At 43.8% G+C, this 7,478-nt stretch overlaps 1 non-coding gene across 1 annotated transcript; it reads right to left on the reverse strand.

Moving 5' to 3' along the window:
• Positions 1–7,073: 7,073 nt before the first annotated feature.
• On the reverse strand, positions 7,074–7,180 carry LOC126017051 (U6 spliceosomal RNA). The gene has a single exon (XR_007498727.1). It is a non-coding gene; the product is annotated as a U6 spliceosomal RNA (small nuclear RNA).
• Between the last annotated feature and the right edge of the window lie 298 nt (positions 7,181–7,478).

Consider the following 7,478-nt stretch of genomic DNA (forward strand, 5'->3'; position numbering starts at 1 on the left):
ACCACAAATAATTCCTGAATGCTGCTGAGCCACAAATAGCCATGAGCATTACTGGGTAGGACCCAAAATCTATATACAATATAAAGTACTTTTATAAGGGGCTGGAGCGATAACACAGCAGGTAGGCATTTGCCTTGCACGCAACAGACCCAGGTTAGATCTCTGGCATTTCATATGGTTCCCTGAGCCTGCCAGGAGTAACTTTTTTTTTTTTTTTTGCTTTTTTCTTTCTTTTTGAGTCACACCAGCAGGTGCTCAGGGGTTACTTCTGGCTCTGTGCTCAGAGGTCCCTCCTGGCAGGCTTGAGGACCTATGAGACTGCGGCTTTCCAACCAGGCTCCATCCTGTGTTGGCCGTATGCAAGGCAAATGTGCTGTGCTATTGCTCCAGCCCTTAGGAGTAAGTTCTGAGCACTGCTGTTTGTGGAAAAAAAAGATGAAAAAATTACTTATAAAGAACATATTTATTTATTTTGTTTGTTTGTTTGTTTTGTTTTTGGGCCTGGCTCTGTGCTCACAAATCACTCCTGGCTGGCTCGGGGACTATGGGATGCTGAAGATCAAACCCAGGTTCATGCCAAGCCAGCTGAGTGAAACGCAAAATGCCCTACTGCTGTCCTATCACTCTGGCCCCAAGAGAACTCTTTTTTTTTTATCAAAGATTTTTACAGTTTTACACGACAAAACAGTGACAATGGGAGAAATATGTTGTGATCTCTAAGGAACAATTTTTGTGTGTGGGGGGGGTGTAGTTTTGGGCCACACCTGGCAGCACTGGAGTTAGTCCTAACTACACTGAAAAATTGCTACTATGGCCAGAGCTATAGCACACTGGAAGGGCATTTGCCTTGCATGAGGCTGACCCAGGACAGAGGGACTTGGGTTTGATTCCCGGCATCCCATATAGTCCCCCAGCCTTCCAAGGACTATTTCTGAGCACATAGCCAGGAGTAACTCCTGAGCATCACCATATTAGCCTCCACCCCCCAACTTCCTCCTGACAGGCTCGGTGGACCATATGGAATGCCAGGAATCAAACCCAAGTCTGACCGAACAGAATTTTTTAATCAAGGATTTTCAACATTTTACACCTGAAAACAGTGACCATGGGAGAAATATCTTGTGATCTCTAAGGAAGATATTTTGCAGGGGGGAGTTTGGGGCCTCATCTGGCAGCTTCGGAGTTTCATCTACCTGCATTCAGAAGTCGCTTCTGGGGCAGGAGTTCTAGAAAAGCAGTAGGGCATTTGCCTTGCACACAGCTGGCCTAGGATGGTCAGACTTGGGTTGGATTCCCGGCATTCCATATAGTTCCCTGAGCCAGGAGCCATTTCTGAACGCATAGCCAGAGAAACCCCTGAGCATCACCAGGTGTGGCCCAAAATCCTAATTGAAAAAAAAAAAGTTTCTCCTGGCAGGCCTGGAGGAAACATATGGGATACCAGGGGCATTGAACCTGAGTCCATTTCAGCTTGGTTGCATGCAAGACAGCCACCCTACCCACTGTGCTATCATTCCGACCCAGAGGAAGATTTTTTGTTGATGGGCTTTTGTTTTGTTTTGTTTGCTTTTTTGGGCCACACCCTTATTACATTCAGGGTTTACTCCTGGCTATGTGCTCAGAAATTGCTCCTGGCTTGGGGGACCATATAGGATGCAGGGGACTGAACCCAGGTCTGTCCTGGGCAGCTGCATGCAAGGCAAATGCCCCAATGCTGTCTTATTGCTCCAGCCCTCCTAGGGTAGATTTTTAATTTTATAATAGGGCCAGAAAATACAGTGGGTAGGGCATTTGCCTTGCATGCAGCCAACTCAGCTTCAAAATCTGGCATCCTACGTGGTCCGCCAAGCATCACCAGCAGTAATTCCTGAATGGTGAGCCACAAATAGCCCCTAAACATTACAGGGTAGGACTCAAAAAGCTATGTACAATATAAAGTACTTTTATAAGGGTTGGAGCAATGGCACAGCAGGTAGGCATTTGTCTTGCACGCAGCAGACCCAGGTGAAATTTCTAGCATCCTATGTGGTTACCTGAGTCTGACAGGAGTAATTTTGTCTTTTCATTTGTTTGTTTGTTTGTTTGGGGGGTCACACCTGGAGGTGCTCAGGGGTTACTCCTGGCTCTGTGCTCAGAAGTCCCTCCTGGCAGGCTTGCGTGTTGGCTGAGTGCAAGGCAAAATAGCTTACCTCTGTGTTACTGCTCCAGCTCTCAGGAGTAACTTCTGAGCATTGCTGCTTGTGGCCAAGAAAAGACAAAAAATTGTCTATATGTAAAAAACATTGTACTCTCACCTTTGCCCCAGTTTTCTTTTCTCTTACTGTGCCTAACAGCAACCAGTCTCTTGCCCATGCAACAGTGGACATTTGGAGGGGTGAGGGGAGAGAAGAGGGGCAACACAGCATGAGTCAGCAGGTGAGTTGGTTGTAGTTTCTCACCAGGGCATGGATGTGGGACTGAGAGTGTGTCTGAGTTACATTTAAATGCTCTTCTTGGGGACAACTTTAGAATTCCTTTAAATGATTTATTTATTTATTTATTTGTTTATTTATTGTAGATGTAATTGATAGAAGCCAAAACCTTTATTTGTTGTATGGCCATGTTTATTATAGTTTGTTTTATAAATTATTTACAAATAAAAATAAAATATTTATATTGTTAAAAAATAAAAAAGCTCTTTGACTTGAGCTATAGCATGGCAGTAGGGCTTTTAGCTTTCACGAAGCTGATTCAGGATGAATTGTGGTTCGAATCCTGGCATCACATTGGTCTTTGAGCCAGCCATGAGTGATTTGTCTGCACAGAGATAGCCCTCCCTAAAAAGAAATAAACAAAAAAAACACCAAAAAAATGTTTTTTACATATAGACAATTTTTTGTCTTTTCTTGGCCACAAGCAGCAATGCTCAGAAGTTACTCCTGAGAGAATCCGAGTCTGCCAGGAATGATTTTTTAGCACAGAGTCAGGAATAACCCCTGAGCGCCACCAGGTGTGACCCAAAAGCAAGCAAACAAACAAAAAACACCAGGACTTAAAACCAATCTTAGTTTGATCCTCAGCCAGCTTATGGTTCCCTGAGCACCACCAGAAGTGATCCCTGAGCACAGAGCCAAGAATAAACTCTAAGCAACACTGAGTGACCCAAAAACTAAAACCAAGAGAAAAAACCACCTGGGTGAAAAGTCAACATGAAAGAGAAGGCAGATGATACACAGGCAACAACTCCCTTGTGTCCTCTTCTATGGAGTCAATGAAAATGGGGCCAGAGCAATAATACAGTGGTAGAACAATTGCCTTGCAGGCAGCTGACCTGACCTCAGCTCCCTATATGATTCCCCAAGCCCTACCAGGAGTGATCCTTGAGTGCAGAACAGGGTATAAGTCCTGAGCACTGCTGGGTGTGATCCAAAAAACAAACAAAAGGAAGAATCAGTCCTTAGTACAGAGGTAAGGCTCTTTGCTTTGCACATGGCTGATGGGAATTCAGTCCTCTGCATCCTATATGGTCCCACAGCCAGGAGTAATATCTGAGCACAGAGCCAGAAGTGACCCCTGAGCATTGCCTGTGGTGGGTCTCCCCAAAAAATCATGGGAAAAAATAAGAATCAACAACTCTGTGTGAATCACTTAAGTAGGGAGGGCCATGACTTTCTGGTAACAGGAAATCATCCCCCAAATCAAATTCTCAGACACCAGCCTAAGACCAACTTCTTAAGCAGGGCTTTCTGGGGCCACCGCCTCACATCTTGCTATGTTTTGCTTTTTGTCCTTTGGGTCATGGAAGCCCTAGGAAATCCCACCATTAACCAGATCAGATCATTTTAAACAAGATTATCTTGTCTAGAGAGGCAGTTTCCTCCATTGCTGACAGCCATTTTCTCTGCAAGGGCAAAGCAATCATGCCACCTATACAGGGTAACCTGCCACAAATGGCAACAGGATTCATGAACATAAGATTTGCTTTTATAGAGAATTCCTTTGGTTGTTACTCTTTGTGACATGGTTATTTCAGATGTGGTAATATTTTTAAAAATAATAACACAGAGAGGTCTGAGAGGCAGCCAATAAGTTGAGCAGCATGGGTCATTCGTTATTTAAAAAAAGGGGGGGTGTTGAAGTGATAGCACAGCAAGTAGGGTATTTGCCTTGCAGAGAATAGGTCTGGGTTCGATCTCGGGCATTCTATATGTCTGAGCCTGTCAAAAATTTTTGGGTTTTTTTTTGGTTTTTGGGCCACACCCAGTGGCGCTCATGGGTTACTCCTGGCTCTATGCTCAGAAATCACTCCTGGCAGGCACAGGGCACAGTATGTGATGCCAGGATTTGAGCCAACATCAGTCCTGGGTCGGTTGCTTGCAAGGTAAACACCCTACCACTGTGCTATCCCTCGGGCCCATGACAGGAATGATTTCTGAGCACAGAGCCAGGAGTAACACCTGAACACTTCTGGGTGTGACCCAAATAAGAAAAATAAATAAAAAGAGTGCCAGAGTGATAACACAACAATAGGGCATTTTCCTTGCACACAGCCAGCATCAGACTTACTCCAGTTTATTCCTGGCATCCAATATGGTCCCCAAGCCTTCCAGGAGTGATTTCTCAGTGAAGAGCTAGAAGTGACCCCAAAACCAAAATAAGTAAATAAATAAATATATAAATACAAAGAAAGAAATAGTGGCATGATCTAATAGTGGTGTGGTCTCAGGTCTGGTGGCAAGGTGATAGGCCCTTAGCTGAAGCAGCATTGTGAAGGAAATTTGTGAGATTTGGGGCATTCTAAGTTAAGAGATCTAACGTTTCCAGTATGAGCACTGGAGGGTAGGATGCCCCTTCAAATTGAGGAGGTGCTAAGCCCGAGTCCACATAGGCTGAATTTGGGGTTCAGGTCTTGCAGTGCCAGACAACTAACTGGTGATTTTCAGATGAGGAAATAAGGGAGGCAGGAAAGAAGCGGCAGGCTAGTGGGTGTGTTCTATAGGTGCTGCTATGTTCCCTTTCTCATGGTCTCCTCCTCTTTATCCCTCAGTCAGGACCATCATGCCCATTTCACAGAGGGAAAGAAGAGGCTGGGGCTTTAAATGGCTCTTTCAAAACCTGCTAGTGAACATTTGGGTGAAAGTCAAACTTAAGCCCCAACATTAAGACAACAGGACTCCTGGCTTCAGCATAATTTGGGATGATGGACAGATTTTGGTGAGGCGAGTAGGACTTGCACATCTGTGAGAATACACTGAATGCCACAGGTATGCAGCTTAAAATGGTTAAAGTAGCAAATATTTATTTTACAAATCCTACAGTGAATACTTGTGTGATAAATATTTTGAGGAAGCATAAATATTTTACACCACTACAACAAATAAAAGGAAAATCATGATGCTGCCCAGCAGTGGTGTAGTTCACACCACTGTACAAGCAAGTATGGCTTTCTCTGAGCTCTCATTAGGTGAATCCACTGTCACGGGGATGTTCCCATTATACTTTTTTTCATTTTGTTTTGTTTTCATTGGTTTTGGTTTTGGTTTTTTTGTTGTTTGTTTTTTTCTTTGTTTTGTTTCTTGTGCCACACCCAACAGTGCTCAGACTTGCTCTTGGCTCTGTGCTCAGGTATTACTCATGGTAGAGTTTGGGGGGTGGTAATATGAGGTACCATGGATCGAACCTAAGTGAGCCATGTCCAAGGCAAGTGATCAATTCATTGCACTATCTTCAACCCTATTTTATATTGTGTCTGGCTCCTATTGTTTCAAATTCTTAGAGAAGACAAGTCTCAGATAATTAGGGGGGCTAATAGGCACCCTAGGCTAAGGACTGTCATTTGAATCTTCCCTTGAGTTCTTTCTCTCTACCCCCACTGCACCTCAATAAATTCTGCTTCCTATTCAAACAAGAAAAAAAATTAGGGCCAGAGTGATAGTGCAGTGGTAGGGCATTTTCCTTGCATACGGCTGACCCAGGACGGACCTTGGTTTGATCCCTGGTGTCCCATATGGTCCCCCAAGCCAGGAGCGATTTCTGAATGCACAGCCAAGAGTAACCTCTGAGCATCACAGGGTGTGGACCCAAATCCAAAATAAATAAATAAATAAATAAATAAATAAATAAATAAATAAATAAATAAATAGAAAAGAAAGAAGATATAGAGATTGCAGGGGCTGAAGAGATAGTGCAGTGGATAGAGCACTTACCTTGCATTCATCCACCCCAGGCTCAATCCCTGGCATCCCATATGCTCCCTGAGCACTGGCAGAAATAGTGCAGAACTAAGATCTACTGCTGAGCATTGCTGAGTATGACCCCAAAACAACAACATGTACTTTGAATTTGGTGGTAGGGTGGGTGTATAGATGATTCTGGGGATTTATGTATCTATTTTATATGTGCCTTAAGATTTAGATGTAGTCAAAATTCCATTCCACTTGGGAACAGTGGTCCAGGATTAATGCTTGTTTTGTATGTTCAAGCCCTGGTGTCAAGCCCTGACACTGACTGCAACATGCACCCACCCAACAATGGAAATTGTACTGACTGATTTAAGATTCAGCACCTGCTTCTCTTTTTTTATGAAATGCTGTTTACATGGAGGGAGTTCTTTGATCTTTGGTTTCTTGGATTTGACTCATGGAAACCTTGGACAGGAAAGAAGTGGGCAGGAAAATAATGCAACATGAAGAGGTAAGCTGTCCCCTGGCTACAGAGGTGTCTCTTTGGTTCCCTGGCCCTGTGCAAAGACATTTTTCCAGGTGGCAAGTCCCTGTGACTTTCTTCTCAGTGCCCATGACCATACTTTTTCCTCACTCTTCAGGCCTTGGGCTGGAGCACTGGTTGCACTGTACTCAGTACTGTCTCTGCACCTGCTCATTTTCAACCTAAATGGCCATCTGTAATTAAGGTTTTGTTTTTGTGTTTTTATATTTTTGGTCACTCCCAGTGGGTCATAACTAGTCTGTGCTCAGGAACCAAATTCATTTGATGCCAGGGATAAAACTAAGTGCCTTAACCCTTCTTTGTACTATATTTCTAGTCCTCCTGGGATCCTGTAAAGTAGATCACCAAAAAACATGACCTTTTTTTCTTATAATATGAAATACTTCACAAATTTGTGTGTCTTCCTTGTGCATAGGCCATGCTAATCTTCTCTGTATCATTCCAATTTTAGTATATCTGCTACCAAAGCGAGCATCTGCTTTTGTTCTTAATGGGGACCACCACAACAGAATTTGGGGAGCCTGGGACTCCTCCTTGAACCAAAAAGTAGGGTCCTAAAGGTTCAGGGCTTAGGCCTGGCAATGCAATGCTGCTTGGGCCCAGTGGTGTTCGAGAATCACTAGGTCAGACCTTGTGGTACTCAGGGACCATCAGTTATACCTAGCTATGCTCAGGGATCGAACCCCACACTATGGATTCTGAAAGTGTCCTCCCTGACATGCTAGAAACTATCTCTTGATCTTCTAGAACTTTTAATTTTATAACTCAGTCTT

This window comes from Suncus etruscus, chromosome 8 (genome assembly GCF_024139225.1).
Source record: "Suncus etruscus isolate mSunEtr1 chromosome 8, mSunEtr1.pri.cur, whole genome shotgun sequence".
Classification (NCBI taxonomy): Eukaryota; Metazoa; Chordata; class Mammalia; order Eulipotyphla; family Soricidae; genus Suncus; species Suncus etruscus.